Below are 23,005 nucleotides of genomic sequence, written 5' to 3' on the forward strand. Positions count from 1 at the left end.
TGACAGCCAGTATCTTACGGCATTCACCTTCCACGGGGTCCAGCATTTATAACGGAGACTACCACTAGGGCACTGTGAATCCCCCAGTATTTTCAACAGAATACTGAGAGCGGATATCACCAACTTTCAGTCAAGCAGTATCCTCATACAGTATGCTGAAGACATCTTGGTCTGTAGTTCGTCCAAGTATCTATGCCGCCCAAAGCTCATAGCCCTTCTAACTGCACTTGCCACAAAGGAATACAAGATAGAGAAACGGAAAGTGCAATATGAGCACCCAGAAGTTAGCTGACTAGGTCAGCTCATCTCAGCAACTGGCCGGCAGAACACACCAGAGTGGGTAGAGTCCATCCAGGCCCTGCCACCCTCAGAACAAAAAAAGTATGCAAAAGTTATTGGGCCTGTGGAACTATGTTCAACAATTGGTCTTCCATTACAGCACACTGAATGCACCCTTGCTAGGAGCACAGAAGAAGGCCAAAACAGGCAGTGAGGAGTTGGTCTGGACATCTGAGATGCAGGAAACTTTGACAAACTAAAAACAGAAATATTGCACTCCCTAGTGTTAGGTACACCTGATTATGGGAAAGAGTTCTTCCTATTCAGCCACTAGGATCGGCGAATCATGACAGCCGTTCTAACCAAAAGTACCCCCTGGGGCATAAACCGCTTGAGTATTACAGTGGGCTCTTGGAAGCAGTCATGCAGGGCCATTTTCCATGCAAATAAGCTTTGGCTACTGCAGACTTTGTGGTTGACAAGGGCACCCCTAACAGTGTAACACTGTATTCTGAGCATTTGGTGTTTGCTGTCATACAAATAGGTAAGATGGTAGCCTTGCCACCCTGCCGCACGGACACCAAGAAGGTGGGGCAGGGCGTGCCTCAAGGGTCGGCCATTAGCCCTATTCTATTCAATCTCTATCTTCGTCCCCTGATCAGCTTAATTAAGTCTTATGGCATTGCGGTCATCAACTATGCTGATGACACGCAACTCATCTTCTCGTTTGAGGGTAGGGATGCTGTGTCACAGGATACTTACCACCGCTGTATGTCAGCTACCGCAGAATGGTTGAGCCTGAATTCGCTGCAGTTTAACAGCTCAAAAACCGAGGTATTGCATTGTTCTTCGGACCGTATTCCTCGGCCTTTGCCGCCGGACTTCTGGCCTTCTTCTTTCCAGAGCACGGGGGCAGTGGCAGTGTCCACCCGGAACCTGGGGGTGCTGTTCGAACCCAACTTACAGCTAGACGCGTTTGTCAATAAAACCGTGGCAACGTGCATGCTGTTGCTTCGAACATTGAGGAAGATTCTCTCTTTCCTCCCGGACCATGCCCGCCCAGAGGTAGTGCGTAGTATCATATTAAGCAGGCTTGATTACTGCAACGCGCTACTTCTGGGTGCACCTGCCACTCTAGTGGGTAAACTACAGCGAGTGCAGAACATGGCTGCTAAACTGGCCCTTTCTAGATGGCGTCTTGAGTCATCTTTCTTAGCGCTCGTGGATCTCCACTGGCTGCCAATCGCCCGACGCATTGAGTTTAAAGCACTGTGCCTTGTCTTTAGGGCGCTTCATGGTCAGGGGCCTTCTTCGCTACTGACAATGTTTTCCTGGTACACCCCTACCAGATCCCTTCGCTCCTCCTCCGCTTGTTTGGTGGTCATTCCTAAAATCTTGAGGATGCGGATGGGTGGACGTTCTTTTAGGTTTGCCGCAGCTAAGTTATGGAATGCTCTGCCTTTGCCCTTGAGAAGTAAGGAGGATCTCTCCTCCTTTAAAAAAGGACTAAAAACACATCTTTTCCCAAGGTTATTGTAAAGTCTACAGCAGTACAAATTGTGTATGGCTGATCAAGTCAAGCGCCAGGATACCCTTTGGGTGACAGATTAGCGCTATACAAGTACGCCATACATACATACATACAAGAGCACGCTAATCTCACAGGGGGTGCTCTCTAGGCCACCCCTAAAAATAATCCAGTGTTGTCTGGTCAATCCTGCCACTTTCCTACCTCATGAGGTCCGGGAGAAGGAGGAGACCCATGATTGAGCGACTCACAGCCCAATGGAATAAGCCAAGCTGAGGAAGATCCTATCCCCAAAAGCGAGGTACTGTTCACTGATGATTGCTCCACAATAGACCAAGAGACAGGATTGAGGCATATGGAGGCAGCTGTGGTTATGGCCCCCGGACACAAAGCTTTAGACAGCCTACTGGTCATCACCCAGCTGACTCTCCTCCCCCACCTCTCAGTGCTGGTGGCAGAGTTAACAGCATTGATTGAAGCGCTCACCCAGACTCAGGGAAAACAGTGACCATCTACAGTGACCATCTACTCTGACTTTGCTTATGTCACCACCATGGTGCACTAGAGAATAGGAATGTGGAGAAGATGAGGGTTCCTAAAATCAGATGGCAACCCGTTGTGTACCGAGACTTCCTGGAGCTGACTGTACCTAAGCTTGTAGTCCTGGTGAAGTGTGCTGTCCAAATTGGGGGCACAGACGTTGTGTCCTGGGGAAATGCATTTGCTGACCAGATGGTGAAGAGAGCAGCTAATGGGAGGATTTCCGAGACTCATATGTTGCCCTTGCAGCAGAATGAGGGGATCAGACTATCACAGGACAAACTATACATGGAGACAGCAAGTTTGTATCTAAGGGAACTGCAGGAGACAGCCCCTATGGAAGAGAGGAAATTGTGGCTGGCCACGGGCTGAACACACACAGCACACAGCCTGTTATATCAATGCACACCCTCCGTGAAACCTGTGATGCCCTGCAGCCTATTCAACATACGAAAAAGAGAAGAATGTTCCGTGGGTTCTTGGTTCTAGCGGGGAAGTTAGATCATTCACTCATTGCCACTTGTTTGCTCTCATACTATTCACCACTAAATACTGTAATGGAACCACAAAAATAGAAACTATTTTCTGTGCAAAAGCATCAACATTTTATTTTAAAATTATTTCCTTGAAAAGGTTATTCAGTACATAAAAAACATGAATTCATTAGACAAAGGTTAAAAAAACAATATCCGTCACTTCAGTGGTATATTCAATTTCAACGTTTTTTTGATCAAATCACTGAGTGCTAAAAATGCACAAATCAACATACTAGTGAAGACATCAATTGTAATGATACATAATTATAAAATATACAATATACAAAAACATCCCCAACGGGGTAGTCGACGCGTTTCGGTGGTTTTTGGCAATGTGCCCCACCTTCCTCAGGACAATTTTGGTATACACATTTATCTGTGAACAGAAAAAACCAGCATAAGAATATATTTAATTTATTTTAACAATAACAGTTTTATCATTTCTTTGTCCAACCCTTTTTACTCTTTTCAGTGCTTGTATATCATTTTTTGTGGTTCCATTTTTCTATACCAACACTGTGGTGACCCCTTGGGACACACCCTCTTATTTACCCAAAAAACCACTGGGGAGTTTTTTTCTGGGAAGTATGGGCACACTCATTCACACATTCGCACATTTCCCTCCATTTTAGAAAACACGCAATCATACCCGATTGCATACCTTAAAACTTATCCCTTGTAACTTGGGATATTTGCTTGAAGAACTTCTGGGCGGCTAGTTATAGTCTCGCTCTACCAACATAAAGGAAGGATATTATTTAGAATTATTAATTTAATTCTTAAATGTTTAGACATACTGTGTTTCTTTATTTCATGTCCTACCTTATGTTATTCAGCGTTATCTTTAGTCTTTTCCCACTTGTTCTTGGCACATTATTTATCAATTTCACTCTGCGGGGAAGCGGGGCAATGATATATTAATTTTCCCTTTATTCTTATTATGGATGTGTTATTCTCAGCTGTCCTATTTACTTACACACCTTATTTCGGATAAACTGCTCTTGGCATCGGTGTAAGTTCCACTGTGATGATCGCAGCGTTTTCAAGATAATGATTTATCTGAAATGATGGGAATAATGTTTTTAATTCCATCTTCCCTTTCTTGTTTCTTATTTCCTTGTCTTATTTGTCTTTTATTGATAGAAACATGCTCACCTTATTTATTCTCAGCTGTCACTGCTATATTCAGTTCCAACTGGCCACTCCACTTTCAAGGTTTCTTTCAAATTTACCTACAGGAATAGAGCGTACGTGAACTATGTCCTGGAATGGGGCATGCATGGGCCAACACTCAAACTCCAGCTATTGAATTTATCCTTCCTATTCCTTATAGCGCTCACCTTTTAGATTTGCTTTCCAGGGGTTGATGGATCCTGGCCACTTCCGTGATACTAAGGGCTTCTTTCGCTTGTCCTTCTTAGCTCAGGGTTCTAGGAGAGAGTATTATTTATGCTGTTATTCCCCTTCTATCTTCTACAGCATATTATTAAAGTATCTGCATTTTTAAGAAACCGCTCCGAATGGTTAGCGCTACTCTTATCTTCGGCGGTCATAAATGCGCGCCGCGCCTCTTAACTGTCATTTTTTTGGTCATTATATATCGGTTGCGAGTTCCGCAAAAAGTGTCCTCCTTTCGTGACTTGGTCTTTGCTTAGGCTCGCGTTGCCTATCCTCTCACCTCCTTTAGTTGTTATCCTTGGTGCATAATGCTCCCATTCGCTCTACGCCTATTTGCGCTGTGCTGCTCCTGCATGTCACCACATCGCGTTCGCTTCCTCCCGTTTGGGCATAAAACAAACCTAAATTAAACGCTAAGACCTCAGCTTCGGTGTTACCCGGTACTCGTGCGTTCCCCCTGTATCTACGGGTCTCTTACCTGCTTGGCGGTCGATTAGTTCCTTCACCGATGCATTTCCAAATTCCGAGTGTGGGAAAGACACATTCTCGGAACCGCTCTCCTTTTAAAGTAAATCTAAATCGCATCACCTCCCTCATCCGGGTTTCAAACCTCCTCATTTTTTTGGACACTAAACATAGAAGAAGTAGCTGGATGGATTCTATTAAGCGCGAATATGGGCGCCATCTTAGAGTGTTATGTACCTGATGTAATAGATACTATGTTAGGTCAAATACAATATACCTCTTGCTCTATTTGTTATTAGGCTTGTTTACATACTAATTTCCTTATTTCTATTCATTTGGGATGAGATGAAACAACCCCTGTCTATAGAATATGTTGGGTACTGTTATTATGAGTATATATCTCATGTTTGATTCTTCATGATTTTATCGGTATATTCTTTCCCATTCTTCACGGTTGTTAAGGCCCTCACAGTGTGTTTTAAATTTACACATAAAGAATTGCTCTCTCATTTTGCGTTTTTTTTCCAAATTACCGCCTCTTCTTGACATTGTAATTTTTTCCACCACACACCATCTGAGGTCCTCTACTTTGTGGTTGTGCTGTACCCAATGTTCTGTTAATGGGGCATTACATTTCTGAGTTCTAATCGCTGAGCGGTGTTCGTTCAGCCTTACTTTTACTTCTCTTCCCGTCTCACCGATGTACCCTAAGCCACATGGGCATGTTATTAAATAAATAACATTTTTACTCTTACAGTTGTACATCTCTTTAGGGACATGTGTTCCTCCATTTAGGGCGATTTTTTGGCTTGGCATTATTGTTTTGCAATTTACACAGGAGCTACAGGGGTGTGTTCCTGTCACCTTAGTTCCAGTTATGCTCATTTGTTTATTTTCTGGTTTGTCCCTGTATGTTTTTACCAGCATGTTTCTTATTGTTCTATTTCTTCTATATGAGTAGAGGGGTTTTTCAATGGTACCTATGCTCGGGTCTTGTAAATAGCTCCAATTTCTATTTATTATGTTTTTTATTTTGTTGCTCAACAGTGAGTAGTTTGAGACAAACACTATTTTATTCATTTCTTCATGGTTTTTATTATTAATTTCAAATAGTGCCTCCCTATTATAAAATTTGGCTCTTTTGTATGCTTTTTTTATAATGCCCTTGGGATAGCCTCTATTCTGCAGTTTAGTCTTAAGGCTTTCAGCATGGGTCTCAAAATCTTGTCTATTGGTGCAGTTTCTGCGGAGCCGCAGAAACTGACCAAAAGGAATATTATCCTTTTGACACCGCGGATGGTCACTGTTGTAGTGGAGCATCGTGTTACGATCCGTGGGCTTGACATATAGATCCACAAACAACGTGCCATCCCTGTTCTTAATAGTAATGTCTAAAAAGGCACATTCCTCCTGGCTCATTGTGGAGGTGAACTTCAAATTGGGATCCCCGCAATTCAACCATTCAATGAATTCTAACAATTCACCCTTCTCTCCGTTCCAGATAAAAAATATATCATCTATGAACCTTGAGTAGTTTTCCACATTTTCAAAAAAAGGACAGACCTTGTTGTAAATATGTTTATCCTCAAACGCACCAACATAGAGGCATGCCAGGCTCGGCGCACAGGTAGCCCCCATGCTGGTGCCCTTTGTCTGGCAGTATAGATCATCCTCAAATAGGAAGATGTTGTTTTTAAGAATAATCTCTGTTAGGTCCACTAAAAAAACTGAGTGCTCCGATAGATCTCCATTTTCATCTTTGAGTAGTTCCCTGATGGTTTCTACTGTCGCTGATTGCGGTATATTAGTATACAGTGATTCGATATCTAACGATACCAACCATTGTTGTTCTTTATTAAATTTTATACCCTCAACCTTTTTGATCATCTCAGTGGTGTCTTTAATATACGATCTTTGTTTCGATACCAGGGGTCTTAAAAATCTATCCACATAGATACTTAATGGTTCAGTCATAGAGTTTAGACTCGACACTATGGGTCTCATGGGAGGATTTTCCAAGTTTTTATGCACTTTTGGGAGACCATAGATCGCCGGTATAACCGGGTTGGTATTTAGTAAAAATCCATATTCATCAGTGCAGATGATTTCATCTTCCAGTGCTAAATCTAATACTCTTTTTATACTTAGCTGTAAGTTATCCCACTCTCTTTGTGTAGACCTTCTATAGTGCTCTCTCACTGATAATAATGACAGCATTCTTTCTCTGTAATCCTCAGTTTCTAGAATCACGATACTACCCCCTTTATCCCCAGGCTTTATCGTTATGTTCTCACAGTTTTCTAGGTTATTAAGGGCATCCCTACAGTTTTTGGACAAATTATTGTTATATATTTTTAATTCTTTCTCCAGCAAGTTATCAACATCTTTCTCTACTGCTCTTTCGAAGAGTTCTACATTTTTATTAACCATAGCTCGAGCTGGGGTCCAAATGGACATGGGTTTTAGGCCCGATAAGTTTTCTTTTTCCGGTGGTTCAGTGTTTAGAAAGAAATACTTAAGTCTCACCTTCCTAAATAGGCTTTTTAGGTCTTTTTGAATCTCATAATTATTAGGTTTTGTTATGGGGGCATATCCTAGGCCTAGACTTAATACTTTCTCCTCGTCTTTGTTCAGAACTTTTTTTGAGAGATTTATTATTGGGGCAGCCTCCTTTGCATCTAGTCCCATACTTTCTGACTGCGGGTCTTCATGTACATTGGTCTGTATTGTTGAGCTTGTCGAGGGTAGTTCCCCCTCCCCCGCCCTCTCGGTGCATGGTTTCCTCGCTGCTGTTGCTGCCCTAAAAAAGGTCTTTGTTCCCTGTTCTGGCCTTGGTTTGAGTCCTTCCTGCCTCGTGTATCATTGCGGACATCATCCTCTGATTCTGTACTTGCGTAGGAGGATTCTGAAAAACTCACGTTTTTCCTTTGTCCCCTCGGCCTATATGGGTACCACGTTTTTTTCTGGTTAGTTTCCTGGGCCGGTGTGTCATAGTAGTCCTTTTTGGTGTACGGGTAAACTAGTTCCACACTATACCTATTTAGATCTTTCTGTAGCTTATTAGTTTTTTTACTTATCAGGTAGTCCCTGTACCCTTCAACATCTTCTGCTATTTCACTTAGTTTTTTCTTAGCCTCATCAAGGGCATTGCTATAGCTATTTTTGAGTTCTATCTCCATCTTGTCTAGATCTCTTCTTTCCACTAATATGAATTCTTGCGCTGTTTCAATAATTAAAAGCATCCAGTCCCTACTGCATCTGTTTGCTATTAGGGTCCATCGCTCAATAAATTTCTCATCTTTTACAAACAGGCCCGGTTCATTTTTTACCTGCAGACCAATGGGAATGATGCCCTTCTTACAATATTCAATTAGGAATTCAGAGTGCAGCTCCGTGCGTACTACTTTCTTTTTTAAATTCCAGAAAGTATTCCATTTTTCAGAATTACTGTCTGTGATAATGGATGCACTTGTGGTCTTTGAGCTGCCTATGATTTTAGAGAATTGATCCTCTGTAAACCCATAGGTTTTTATGGCATCCATATCAATTTGGACTTTCTTGTTGACAACTCTCCGGTTAACAAACCGTACTTAAATGATTCAAAAAGAAAGAGAGTACCCTAATAGTCTACACCCACAGGAACAGGGTAATAAATGCGAAAAAGAGAAGAATGTTCCCTGGGTTCTTGGTTCTAGCGGGGAAGTTAGATCATTCACTCATTGCCACTTGTTTGCTCTCATACTATTCACCACTAAATACTGTAATGGAACCACAAAAATAGAAACTATTTTCTGTGCAAAAGCATCAACATTTTATTTTAAAATTATTTCCTTGAAAAGGTTATTCAGTACATAAAAACATGAATTCATTAGACAAAGGTTAAAAAAACAATATCCGTCACTTCAGTGGTATATTCAATTTCAACGTTTTTTTGATCAAATCACTGAGTGCTAAAAATGCACAAATCAACATACTAGTGAAGACATCAATTGTAATGATACATAATTATAAAATATACAATATACAAAAACATCCCCAACGGGGTAGTCGACGCGTTTCGGTGGTTTTTGGCAATGTGCCCCACCTTCCTCAGGACAATTTTGGTATACACATTTATCTGTGAACAGAAAAAACCAGCATAAGAATATATTTAATTTATTTTAACAATAACAGTTTTATCATTTCTTTGTCCAACCCTTTTTACTCTTTTCAGTGCTTGTATATCATTTTTTGTGGTTCCATTTTTCTATACCAACACTGTGGTGACCCCTTGGGACACACCCTCTTATGCATAAAAACTTGGAAAATCCTCCCATGAGACCCATAGTGTCGAGTCTAAACTCTATGACTGAACCATTAAGTATCTATGTGGATAGATTTTTAAGACCCCTGGTATCGAAACAAAGATCGTATATTAAAGACACCACTGAGATGATCAAAAAGGTTGAGAGTATAAAATGTAATAAAGAACAACAATGGTTGGTATCGTTAGATATCGAATCACTGTATACTAATATACCGCAATCAGCGACAGTAGAAACCATCAGGGAACTACTCAAAGATGAAAATGGAGATCTATCGGAGCACTCAGTTTTTTTAGTGGACCTAACAGAGATTATTCTTAAAAACAACATCTTCCTATTTGAGGATGATCTATACTGCCAGACAAAGGGCACCAGCATGGGGGCTACCTGTGCGCCGAGCCTGGCATGCCTCTATGTTGGTGCGTTTGAGGATAAACATATTTACAACGAGGTCTGTCCTTTTTTTGAAAATGTGGAAAACTACTCAAGGTTCATAGATGATATATTTTTTATCTGGAACGGAGAGAAGGGTGAATTGTTAGAATTCATTGAATGGTTGAATTGCGGGGATCCCAATTTGAAGTTCACCTCCACAATGAGCCAGGAGGAATGTGCCTTTTTAGACATTACTATTAAGAACAGGGATGGCACGTTGTTTGTGGATCTATATGTCAAGCCCACGGATCGTAACACGATGCTCCACTACAACAGTGACCATCCGCGGTGTCAAAAGGATAATATTCCTTTTGGTCAGTTTCTGCGGCTCCGCAGAAACTGCACCAATAGACAAGATTTTGAGACCCATGCTGAAAGCCTTAAGACTAAACTGCAGAATAGAGGCTATCCCAAGGGCATTATAAAAAAAGCATACAAAAGAGCCAAATTTTATAATAGGGAGGCACTATTTGAAATTAATAATAAAAACCATGAAGAAATGAATAAAATAGTGTTTGTCTCAAACTACTCACTGTTGAGCAACAAAATAAAAAACATAATAAATAGAAATTGGAGCTATTTACAAGACCCGAGCATAGGTACCATTGAAAAACCCCTCTACTCATATAGAAGAAATAGAACAATAAGAAACATGCTGGTAAAAACATACAGGGACAAACCAGAAAATAAACAAATGAGCATAACTGGAACTAAGGTGACAGGAACACACCCCTGTAGCTCCTGTGTAAATTGCAAAACAATAATGCCAAGCCAAAAAATCGCCCTAAATGGAGGAACACATGTCCCTAAAGAGATGTACAACTGTAAGAGTAAAAATGTTATTTATTTAATAACATGCCCATGTGGCTTAGGGTACATCGGTGAGACGGGAAGAGAAGTAAAAGTAAGGCTGAACGAACACCGCTCAGCGATTAGAACTCAGAAATGTAATGCCCCATTAACAGAACATTGGGTACAGCACAACCACAAAGTAGAGGACCTCAGATGGTGTGTGGTGGAAAAAATTACAATGTCAAGAAGAGGCGGTAATTTGGAAAAAAAACGCAAAATGAGAGAGCAATTCTTTATGTGTAAATTTAAAACACACTGTGAGGGCCTTAACAACCGTGAAGAATGGGAAAGAATATACCGATAAAATCATGAAGAATCAAACATGAGATATATACTCATAATAACAGTACCCAACATATTCTATAGACAGGGGTTGTTTCATCTCATCCCAAATGAATAGAAATAAGGAAATTAGTATGTAAACAAGCCTAATAACAAATAGAGCAAGAGGTATATTGTATTTGACCTAACATAGTATCTATTACATCAGGTACATAACACTCTAAGATGGCGCCCATATTCGCGCTTAATAGAATCCATCCAGCTACTTCTTCTATGTTTAGTGTCCAAAACAATGAGGAGGTTTGAAACCCGGATGAGGGAGGTGATGCGATTTAGATTTACTTTAAAAGGAGAGCGGTTCCGAGAATGTGTCTTTCCCACACTCGGAATTTGGAAATGCATCGGTGAAGGAACTAATCGACCGCCAAGCAGGTAAGAGACCCGTAGATACAGGGGGAACGCACGAGTACCGGGTAACACCGAAGCTGAGGTCTTAGCGTTTAATTTAGGTTTGTTTTATGCCCAAACGGGAGGAAGCGAACGCGATGTGGTGACATGCAGGAGCAGCACAGCGCAAATAGGCGTAGAGCGAATGGGAGCATTATGCACCAAGGATAACAACTAAAGGAGGTGAGAGGATAGGCAACGCGAGCCTAAGCAAAGACCAAGTCACGAAAGGAGGACACTTTTTGCGGAACTCGCAACCGATATATAATGACCAAAAAAATGACAGTTAAGAGGCGCGGCGCGCATTTATGACCGCCGAAGATAAGAGTAGCGCTAACCATTCGGAGCGGTTTCTTAAAAATGCAGATACTTTAATAATATGCTGTAGAAGATAGAAGGGGAATAACAGCATAAATAATACTCTCTCCTAGAACCCTGAGCTAAGAAGGACAAGCGAAAGAAGCCCTTAGTATCACGGAAGTGGCCAGGATCCATCAACCCCTGGAAAGCAAATCTAAAAGGTGAGCGCTATAAGGAATAGGAAGGATACATTCAATAGCTGGAGTTTGAGTGTTGGCCCATGCATGCCCCATTCCAGGACATAGTTCACGTACGCTCTATTCCTGTAGGTAAATTTGAAAGAAACCTTGAAAGTGGAGTGGCCAGTTGGAACTGAATATAGCAGTGACAGCTGAGAATAAATAAGGTGAGCATGTTTCTATCAATAAAAGACAAATAAGACAAGGAAATAAGAAACAAGAAAGGGAAGATGGAATTAAAAACATTATTCCCATCATTTCAGATAAATCATTATCTTGAAAACGCTGCGATCATCACAGTGGAACTTACACCGATGCCAAGAGCAGTTTATCCGAAATAAGGTGTGTAAGTAAATAGGACAGCTGAGAATAACACATCCATAATAAGAATAAAGGGAAAATTAATATATCATTGCCCCGCTTCCCCGCAGAGTGAAATTGATAAATAATGTGCCAAGAACAAGTGGGAAAAGACTAAAGATAACGCTGAATAACATAAGGTAGGACATGAAATAAAGAAACACAGTATGTCTAAACATTTAAGAATTAAATTAATAATTCTAAATAATATCCTTCCTTTATGTTGGTAGAGCGAGACTATAACTAGCCGCCCAGAAGTTCTTCAAGCAAATATCCCAAGTTACAAGGGATAAGTTTTAAGGTATGCAATCGGGTATGATTGCGTGTTTTCTAAAATGGAGGGAAATGTGCGAATGTGTGAATGAGTGTGCCCATACTTCCCAGAAAAAAACTCCCCAGTGGTTTTTTGGGTAAATAAGAGGGTGTGTCCCAAGGGGTCACCACAGTGTTGGTATAGAAAAATGGAACCACAAAAAATGATATACAAGCACTGAAAAGAGTAAAAAGGGTTGGACAAAGAAATGATAAAACTGTTATTGTTAAAATAAATTAAATATATTCTTATGCTGGTTTTTTCTGTTCACAGATAAATGTGTATACCAAAATTGTCCTGAGGAAGGTGGGGCACATTGCCAAAAACCACCGAAACGCGTCGACTACCCCGTTGGGGATGTTTTTGTATATTGTATATTTTATAATTATGTATCATTACAATTGATGTCTTCACTAGTATGTTGATTTGTGCATTTTTAGCACTCAGTGATTTGATCAAAAAAACGTTGAAATTGAATATACCACTGAAGTGACGGATATTGTTTTTTTAACCTTTGTCTAATGAATTCATGTTTTTTATGTACTGAATAACCTTTTCAAGGAAATAATTTTAAAATAAAATGTTGATGCTTTTGCACAGAAAATAGTTTCTATTTTTGTGGTTCCATTACAGTATTTAGTGGTGAATAGTATGAGAGCAAACAAGTGGCAATGAGTGAATGATCTAACTTCCCCGCTAGAACCAAGAACCCAGGGAACATTCTTCTCTTTTTCGCATTTATTACCCTGTTCCTGTGGGTGTAGACTATTAGGGTACTCTCTTTCTTTTTGAATCGCCTATTCAACATAGCCACAACTGCACCTACCCACGCACATGACCAAAGACAATATGGTAGCAGAGCTTCAAAGTAACTGGTTAGTTCCTTTCTTGAGATAATAACAATGTACCTCAACTAATGCACTGTTTGCTACCGTATTCTTCCAAACCCACACTGAAAGTCGTGTCATTGGCCATTTCGCAATACCCTGGACCATTCCAAGCCCTACATATCGCTTTCAACGACATTGTAGACCGCTGTACAAACTTTCAATAGCTGAGAGTTATGGTCTGCCCTTACTCCAGGTGGATCGAAGCCAGCCCTTGCGTACACTGCGATGTCAAGGCAACGGCCTCATACCTCATCAGGGAAGTGATACCGAGGTGGGGAGTGCATGACATCATCCGTTCGGATAACGGAAGGCACTTTGTCAACTCAACGTTTGAACACATCTGAACACTCCTAGGCATCACTCATAAATTAGACTTAGTGTATCACCCTCAAAGTATAGGCATCGTTGAGAGATTCAAAAGCCTTCTCAAGAGCAAAATTAGTAAGATATTTGCCAGTTTCAATAAAAAGTGGCTCCACTGCCTCCCCCAGCTCTCCTTGCATTAAGGAACACAACTCGCAGCGATAACCACATCACACCGTACCAAATTGTGACAGCCAGACTAATGGGGACACCCATACCAATGGCCAGGACAAAACGTTGAAGCAAGTTCCCAGGTAATAGGGGATGAGCTGCATGTTTACCTCACCGAGCTAACTAAGACTGCCAAGTTCTTGACCAAACAGGTCCACCACAAATGGGCTTGGAGGACAACACCAACCTACTCTACCAGACCCCTCAGCCAGCACAAGGAGTCTATGTCCGCAACTTCGTACGGAAATGGAAGCAGGCCAAGTTCGAAGAGCCCTACAGAGTAATATGAGTAATATTCTCAATACCCTCTGCCTTTAAGGGGGAACAAAGGGAAGCCTGGGTCCACCTCTCTGATGTACAACCCAAGTGTTTAGCTAGAGCGCACCTCCCCGACTAACCACCAAACAGTAAACATTCCTCTAGTAGCCCACAGCAAAAGAGTATGGTCCCCACCGTAGTTAGATGTGGGGGGAACAAAAATACAAGAGTATTAAAACAGTTCAACACCCACTACTCCCTTAAAATTGCAGCACCTCTTAAAACAGTTTAAAACTCACCTTCCTCCTAAAAATATTAGCACTTCCTTTTCAGCCCCCCATGAGGATATCTTTCTCTCATGACTAAACCATTAAGTGTATCAGTCAAATGTAAACGCAGGTATTTTATAGACAACTGCCTAACGATGTGTTTTTTTCAAATTAACCCACAAAACCACAGATCTTATCTTACAGGTTTGTGATCGAGCTGAACATGCACCATCACTGCCATGGCCCACCATTCCTTCAACAAAAGCTTTTAAAGACTTTCTTTCACAAGGACAATTGATGAGGTAATACAAGATACATTAACTTTTTTCAACAATCCCTTGAAATACATCGTTTACACTGCATCAAGACAGAGACACCTCTAGGGTCCCAGACGACAGACACCACACTCATTTTTGCACTTTCCCTACTTAGCCAGGGTGCTCTTGAGCCCATCAGGAATTAGACGTGCCTAATCTTGTAAAATCTGCTTCACATTCTTGCACCGAATGTTCAGAGACCTCGCTCACCTCACATACATTTACACCAAACAAAATGCTAGTATTCCGCTTGCATTACACAGTGCACTCCTAATAATACCTGGTACCAACGAAATGACCACCGTAGGAACACAAACTACAATCCAGTCATGGTATATATGTTCATTGAGACCCCATGCCATAGGCGCAGACAGGCTTAACCTTTCTCAGGAGATAGCCCATGAAAGAGCCAAATGTGTCATCCATCTGCACCTATGTACGATCAGGGCAAAAATCCAACCCTTTAGACTAGTTCCCCATAGGACACTAGTAAATGTCACCTGGTAATGAGGCCAACCCCACTACACTGTATCTCTTCACCGAGACTAACGGTAGCCAATCCGAGGTAAACAGGATACTCAAACGGGGCACCACAGAGTAGGACACTGTTTGGCCATGGGACTTCGTAGAGAAGAGATTCCTGGAGGTAGCAAGACAACAGCACCAGTGCATAAATATGTCCACTCTCACCTCCGTCTGCAGTCCAGTGGGGCCCTTAACATATTTGGGGCTGCCTTTTTGTAATGACAAATGGACACAGGACATGAAATTCCAGTGCAGGGCCTCTCATCTCAATCACACGGGGGAAATGAGTCCCATGGGAGGGGTTACAATGCTAGCTTAGAAATGACATGCCAGGAAATCTGGGTTACCAAGATTAATAGGTGCACATAGTTTGATGGGAAGGGGCAACCCCGTATTGTACGGAAACTTACACTGCACTCTTTATGTTTCTGAGGCAGAGGATTCATACCATCAGGTAATAATGAGTGCTGCAACATGATATTATATGTTCCGGACTTGCAATGGGGCACCTCCACACTGATATATACTGGCAGTGCAGTTGCCTTGCCTGCACCCAGCTCATCCCTGGATGGCGGGGCCTTTCCACCCTCGGAACTATATACACCCCAAAACTGGTCATCCCTGAATATCTGTCTGAGTTGTCTCGACATCTGTTACAGAAGAAAACAACTCTGTTGCATCAGACTCAAAGGAAATTAACTTATTATTTTATTTGGACTCAATACAAGGACATTCAAGAAGAATTTAGACTGTTTATAGAGACTCAAGTAAAGACCGGAGGATCAATACCCTTCTTCACCGTGCAAACAAAAGCCAATACAAGCTGGTTCCAAATAACCTGGTTCCAAATAACCAAGCTGATATGAATGATCAGCAATACTGAGCTCAGGCTAAACGCTATCAAGGAAGAACTGGGGGACTTCCGCCTTTTGGTGATGCAACATTGGTACGTGTTGGACTTCATTCATGAAAAAACGTTATTCAATCTTAAAAACAATAGACCATAAAAGTAAGTCTGGGTGGTGAATTTCCGCACTCCGGGTTACGCGGAGCTCGCGGAGTTCCGAATTTCCAACTTCATCATTTACCCCATACTTTATGATAGTCACATTGTTAGGGGTTTGTCGTGTTTCAGTTTTTAACAATTGCTACTTCCCTAGTTACTTGCATTCTACCCAATTTGAGGACTGCATTTTTACAGTAGGAAACCCCCACTTGTAGGAAACCACACAAAACAGCCAAAAACGGGAATAGGCAGAAATGACATGCAGAATCCTGTCACCCACCTGGGGACACAGGAAAATTAGCTGTAGTATAAGTCCTGATGAGGGGCACCTCCCACCTTACGCATGTCGGTTTGTAAACAATGCAGTGCTTGGATGGCAAGAGTCAGAGTCCCATTGTTCATTTTGTTGCCTGGCATGAACGTGCAGCAGGACGGACACACCCCTACTACCACTGCGGTCAAGTCCAACACATACCAATGTTGCATCACCATGAGGCAGTTGGTTCTCAGTTCTTCCATGAATGTACAAACATTGAGCTAGATACTGTTGATCATTTTCATCTCCCATTTGGTTATTTGCAACCAGAGGGTTTTTGCTTTCGTCTGCACTGTGAAGAAGGGTATGAACCTTCCCCCTCATTGACTTGTGTGTCAGAAAATAGTCTGAATTCTTCTGGAATGTCATTAAACTGTGCTCAGCCAAAATAATCTGCAATTCCTTTTTCTGAAGCCTGATGCAATAGAGTTGTTTTCTTCTGTAGCGGATGTTGGTACAACTCTGACAGATCTTCTCTAGAAATGACCAGGGTAGAGGTTTGTATGGTGACCAGGGAGCACAGGCCTTGCCATCTGGGACAAGCTGGGTGTAGGCATATTTGCTACGCTGCCAGTATGTATCCATCAGCATGGAGGTGCCCTATTGCATGTCCAGTACATGCAGTATTGTTCCACAGTTCTCATTAGTGCTGATTGGAATCGTTCATTTACCTCTGAAACACAAGGAATGCAGGGTACGTTTCATTACAATTAGGGATTGCCTCTTCCCTTACAACCATGCATACCTATCTATCTCAGTGACCCATATTTCCTGACAGAGCTTATCTATGCTGGTATTCAACCCTCCCCTACGAGACTCATTTCCCTTCGTGTCATTGAAGTGAATGGCTATATACTAGAACTCCATGACTGGCACCCATCTATATATATAAAAACGAATGTATGTCTGTCTGTCTGTCTGTTTGTTCTTTATGCATTACTACACCATTCATCCGATCGCCATGAAACTTTGGGAAGTTGTTGAGTACACTCCCGCGAAGGTTTCTGGCATAAAATGTTTTTAAATATCGGCCCCCTAGGGCCCTCATAATCTTTTGAATACTGATGTACGCACCGGACGGGAAAACAACATATCGTGTATCCACAAGCACTCGAATAAATAAATAGAATTAAAACACCATTCATCCGATCGCCATGAAACTTTGGGAAGTTGTTGAGTACACTCCCGCGAAGGTTTCTGGCATAAACATTTTGTAAATATCGGCCCCCCAGGGCCCTCATAATCTTTCGAATACTGATGTACGCACCATACGGAAAAACAAAAAATCGTGTATCCACAAGCACTTGAATAAATAAATAGAATTAAAACGACACTTTGAAATGTTTTCCATATTAAAATGAATACGTTTCAATAAAAATTACACAGTGTAAACTGAATGTTATCATAACGAGTTTCCTTGAATTTCCTTTCTTCGGAGATCGCAGCAACGCGTGACGGGTAAACTAGTATGTATTAAAGAAGACTGCACCAGACATGCTAAGGGCCACCCTAGGACCACAAAAGGAAACAGGAGCCAACATGTTTCAGCACTGGTGCTGTGGCTTTGCTACCTCCAAGAATCTATTTTCTAGAATGCATCCTCTCCTATGGTGCCCTGCCTGTGCATCCTATCTAACTCTGTTTGAATCTCACTAGGATCGGTGAAGAGGTACAGCACTATGGGACTGGTCTCGTACTGGGTCACATTAACAACAATACTATGGAGTTCTACTCTCTTGAGTTCAATCTTGGCACTATTTCTACATAGGTACAGGTGAAGAAGGTATTTCACTTTTTCGGGAGCTACCTTTTGGGACAAGTAAAGCCTGTCTGCACCTACTGCATGTGGTATCAGTGAACAAAAGAAGCATGGCCCGGCTGATGTCTGGGCGCCCACGGTGGTCATGTGCTGATAAAATGTGTTGTGTACGAGTGTGATATGTAGTGTGTGGCATACTAGTGTGGCGTTCAGTGTAATTATCGGTGACATGAGAGAGTCCCTATACAAGCGCTGTGCAATAGGTTGGGTGGACTTCATTTGACCAGGCAGATCTTTGGCAAAATGTGGCTGAGGCCACACCCACAGTAAACATAGTATATACAATTGTGTAACAACACATAACTTGTGGAACATTGCAGATCTTGGGAATGGATTCGGGAAAGATGTTGGTGGTCCTCCGGGGATTTGGAGGTTTCTTTACTTTGGAAAAGTTTGCAAGAGTTCAGTGTCCAATAGTTTATGGTGAGTTTACCATGGAAAGTTTCAGCTGCACATCCGTGAGGTGGACACATGCCTCTCTTCTTTCCACCTTGAGGGTGGTAGGTGTTGCAAAAATCACTCTGTAGGGTCCCTCAAACTTGGCCTACTTCCAATTTCTTAAAGAATTGTGGACATACACTTCCTGCCCTGGTTGAGGCGTTTGATATGGTAGCTTGATGATGGTGCATTTAGAGTTTCAATGGTTGACCTGCTTAGATAGGAACTTAACTGTTCTGGTTAATTCAGAGAGATACACATGCGGTTCATCCCCAAGTGCCGGTGAGCTTGTCTCTGCACATAGGGGTCGATTAGGATGGCGGACGGACTTTGTCCGTCCACCATCCTGTTGTGGCAAGGGACCGTCCGCCATAATGGCGGAGGTCCCGTGCATCGTATTAGGATACACCCGCCACAGTGGCAGGTGCATCCCGCATTTTTAACATTGCGGAGGGCAGTGCTGAAAGCACCGCCCGCCGCAATGCTAAATATGCATGTTGTACGTTTCAAAGCACAACATGACAGGCACCGCGCGGTGCCTGCCATGTTCTACTTGGAAACACAGGGGGGTACCATAGGTACCACCCCATGTGCACCCCCCACCCCCCCTTCACAGTGGGGGCCCGCAACGGGCCCCCAAAGCAAAGACAGTATGCCTTTCCGTAGCGGCATTGCCGCCACGGAAAGGCATTCCCCAAAGCCCATCCTAATATGTCTGGCGGTGTCTGATAGACACCGCCACCATATTAGACCTTTTCCACCACGGTCACAAGGCCGCGGACCCCCCAGCCATCCTAATATGGCGGGGGTCATTTCACCGAGGATGGCGGGCGGATTGCCCCCGCCGGGCCGTCCGCCATCCTAATCGGCCCCTTAATTTGGTCCGTGTTTTTGGGATGGGGTTCCCATCATTCTACTGGTTACAATTTGGTGTGGTGTGAGATGGTGTTCACTGGTGGGTGTATTCCGTAACACAAACAAGACTAGGGGCAGACAGTGGTGCCACTTTTTATTAAGGCTGGCACAGATTTTGTTTAATTTATTTTTTAACAGGCCGTTGAGTCTCTCAATGACGTCGTTGCTTTGGGGATGATATACTATGGCTAGTTTGTGTGTTATACCTAAGAGGGTGGAGATAAGTTGAACATGAAATGTACAAATGCCTTCCTCTGTCTGATTGGATGATGTCTCGTACACCCCACCCAGGTATTACTTTCCTGACAAGGAACTTCGCCGCTGCATTGGTGTCGCAGTGTACGCAAGGGCAACTTCAATCCACCTGCAGTAGGGAGAGACCACTACAATTAAGTATTGATAGTTGGCACATCAATCAATCAAATTGATAAAGCCAATACATAGCGCATTAAAGGGCCCCTTTATTCTGGAGATAGCTGATGACACAACCTTGAGTGTAGGTTTGGGTGAGTGCAATTGGCAGACAGTGCATTCATTTAAATACATGGTTACTGCTTCTGTAAGGTTAGGGAGGATTCAGGTGCTCTGGAGTGCCGTTATCATGTTGCCTTTTGCTGTGTGTTTTGGTAGGTGCAACTGGGGTAAGGCTATGTTAACTAAGCTCTGTGGTATGACCGGTTTCCCTGTGGTTGTACATGTATGTAAGGTCACGTGCGGTTTGCGTGCAGCCCCTGGCTGACCATCGCTCTTTTTCACCAGGCATTGCTGTTTACTGTAACTCCCTCAAGCATGGCCCTGCTTTCTCTGTGTACAGCTTAACTTGTGTTACCTCCATTTCTGGTCCGTGCATTGATCAGTAACTCTAGGAGATCCCCGTCGGCAACAGGAGTGCCATCTGATTTGAGAAACTCCCGCCTTCTACACCTCCCTATGCTAGAGTGCACCGTGGTGGTGACATAAGCCAAATCTGAGTAGATGGTTATTTTTGTTCTTGAGCTTTGGGTGAGGGCGTCAATTAACGCTGTCAGCTCCGTCACCTGCACTAAGAATTGGGGGAGGAGAGTTAGCTCTGCTGTTACTTAAAATGTCCCTGAGGGTACATGGTTATTACCACTGTCTCTGTGTGTCTTACACCCGACTCTTGGTCTTTGGTGGCTGATCCATCGATAAACAAAGATTCACTGTCTAAGATGGGATCCGCCTCTGCCAGGGTAATTCCTTCGGGTGTATGTGAAGCAGTCATGGATCTCCTCCTTCTCCTGGACTTCATACGCTAGTAAATGCTCCGAAACGTGGTATTAAGTATAGGTTCAAGGAGCCACTGGGTAGAGTCACACAATTTAATCTAGGACCTGTCTATTTGTATAAACAGTGCTGCAGGGTGTGGAGAACAACCAAACTCCACAAATCCAAGCCTCAGCTCAGCAATAAATGCAATTCACTCCCCAGCACACGTCAACTTTCAAAATGTTTTCCCTATTGTACATAAAACCAAACCCATAATAATTTTATCACACAATATGAATTGTAAACGTTTCGTCTTTTCTCTTTCAAGTTTTATTCTTGTAGGCTTGCACATCAGTTCTCAACAGCCACAGCCAACACGTGTTTCGTTGTGTAGGAGGTGTGGTCCCGCGACTTCTTCAAGGCTGTATAGGTATAAACATATAAAATACCTATGTACTTATTGCATCATAAAAACATGTATGTAAGAAAAAAGGTGCATATAAATCTTGACAATATTAGGAGATTAACACAAGATGAACTAACCAACTAATGAATTTGGTTCACATTGGCACAACATTTCGCGCTCTGTGTACAACATTATAACCTCTCAAACAGAGGTGGACTATAACCCGAATTTGATGGAGAGGGAAATTCGGGCGCACGGTCACATGTTAAAGGGCAAAGTGCTACCTTATCGCCCGAAAGTGTAATAAAATTGGTGATCACTAATGGTTCTTTAAAATGGTCGATCTTTCCCGACGAGATTAGTATTTAATAAATCTCAGACATACTGTGTATGGAAGTAAACCTCCCGTTTCTAATCCAAAGCGGCAAAGTGAAGATTGTGAAACACCGCAAATCGTAAAAAAGAAGAAAAAGTAACCATATTTTAAATACCTAGATCTTCCAAATAATCAATCTCTGTAAGGTAAAAAAACGGGTAGAACACAATTTGAGTCAGTCTGCTTTAAAATAAATCTTCATAGATACACTCAATCTATCAAACTCTTGTTGAGCTCTTATCATCTACTTGATAAGTGGTGATAATTCTGGACCACAATGGGCTTCTGGTCTGAGCGGCATGTCAAACGTGTAACCAATTTCACTGTAAAAGTTTCCTTTGAAAAGCAATATCCAGGTTTCTGTGAAAATTACATATATGACATTATCTCTTTATCTTTCAGAGGAGATAAACATTCATACATAATATATACAAGACCATCCAATATCCACACACTCTGCCATACAGAATTATTTGTGCCTAAGAGTAAAAAGGCCCACATATCCAGTCTTAGGACCACGGAAAATTCTGCTATCAGTCATTCATGATAGTGGTGTGTACATCTACAACATTTGAGCTAAGCCTCTAAATTGAATACCAATATCAGAGGCAAAATTTCATATGCAATACAAATTTTTCATGAAAAACTGTCTGCAGTCTATAATTAAAATCGAGACACCTCGCTATTATTACATTGATTTCAAAACTGTGGTAAATTAAAGTCAGCTGAGCATTATAATCGATGCACGCCTTATTTGTTCGTAAATGTAATTGGGCTCGCAAAACCGAGACTAAATTAGCGTTATCCAAACGAACAAAGTTAAAGCGCATGCTCCCACTGTTAACAAATATATTACAAAGTATCTCAAACTCCTCGCTCCTGTAATCAGAACATCTACATCCATAGGCTCATCGGCTCACTCTAGAATCTGGGATCTTACCTCCGTTTACACCTTTCCGATTCCTCACGCCGCTCGCGTCATCTACCGAGTACAGCGACAAACTCCCAATGCCCTGTACCGACTGCCTAAATATTCACACGCTGGGATTCTTTTACGAAGGCGTGCGCGTTCGACCGTCCTCTTTCAAATAGTACGCATGGAAAGAGGACTATCAACCCTCCTGTGAATAGCCGCCATCTCGTAATGTGCACAAGTGTCAGAAGGGCAATAAATGCTGCATATCTATTTTCCCACTAAAACTTCAAAGTATAGTGAATCATATCTCTTCTATTAAATTATCTCATGCTTTATTTGTTTTATTGCCGCAATTCTGTAGCCATGTGCCCCACCCGTGACACTAATCATGACCGTACTCTCATAAGACTGTGTTAATAAACAGGGTTCTCCATGATAAAGTGTTCTCAAATTTCACGTCTCTCCATCTTTTAAGTTTAGAACAATGTCAACACTTAACATAATACAGCGTAATT

The sequence above is a fragment of the Lissotriton helveticus genome, chromosome 10, assembly GCF_964261635.1.
Source record: "Lissotriton helveticus chromosome 10, aLisHel1.1, whole genome shotgun sequence".
In the NCBI taxonomy this organism is placed as follows: Eukaryota; Metazoa; Chordata; class Amphibia; order Caudata; family Salamandridae; genus Lissotriton; species Lissotriton helveticus.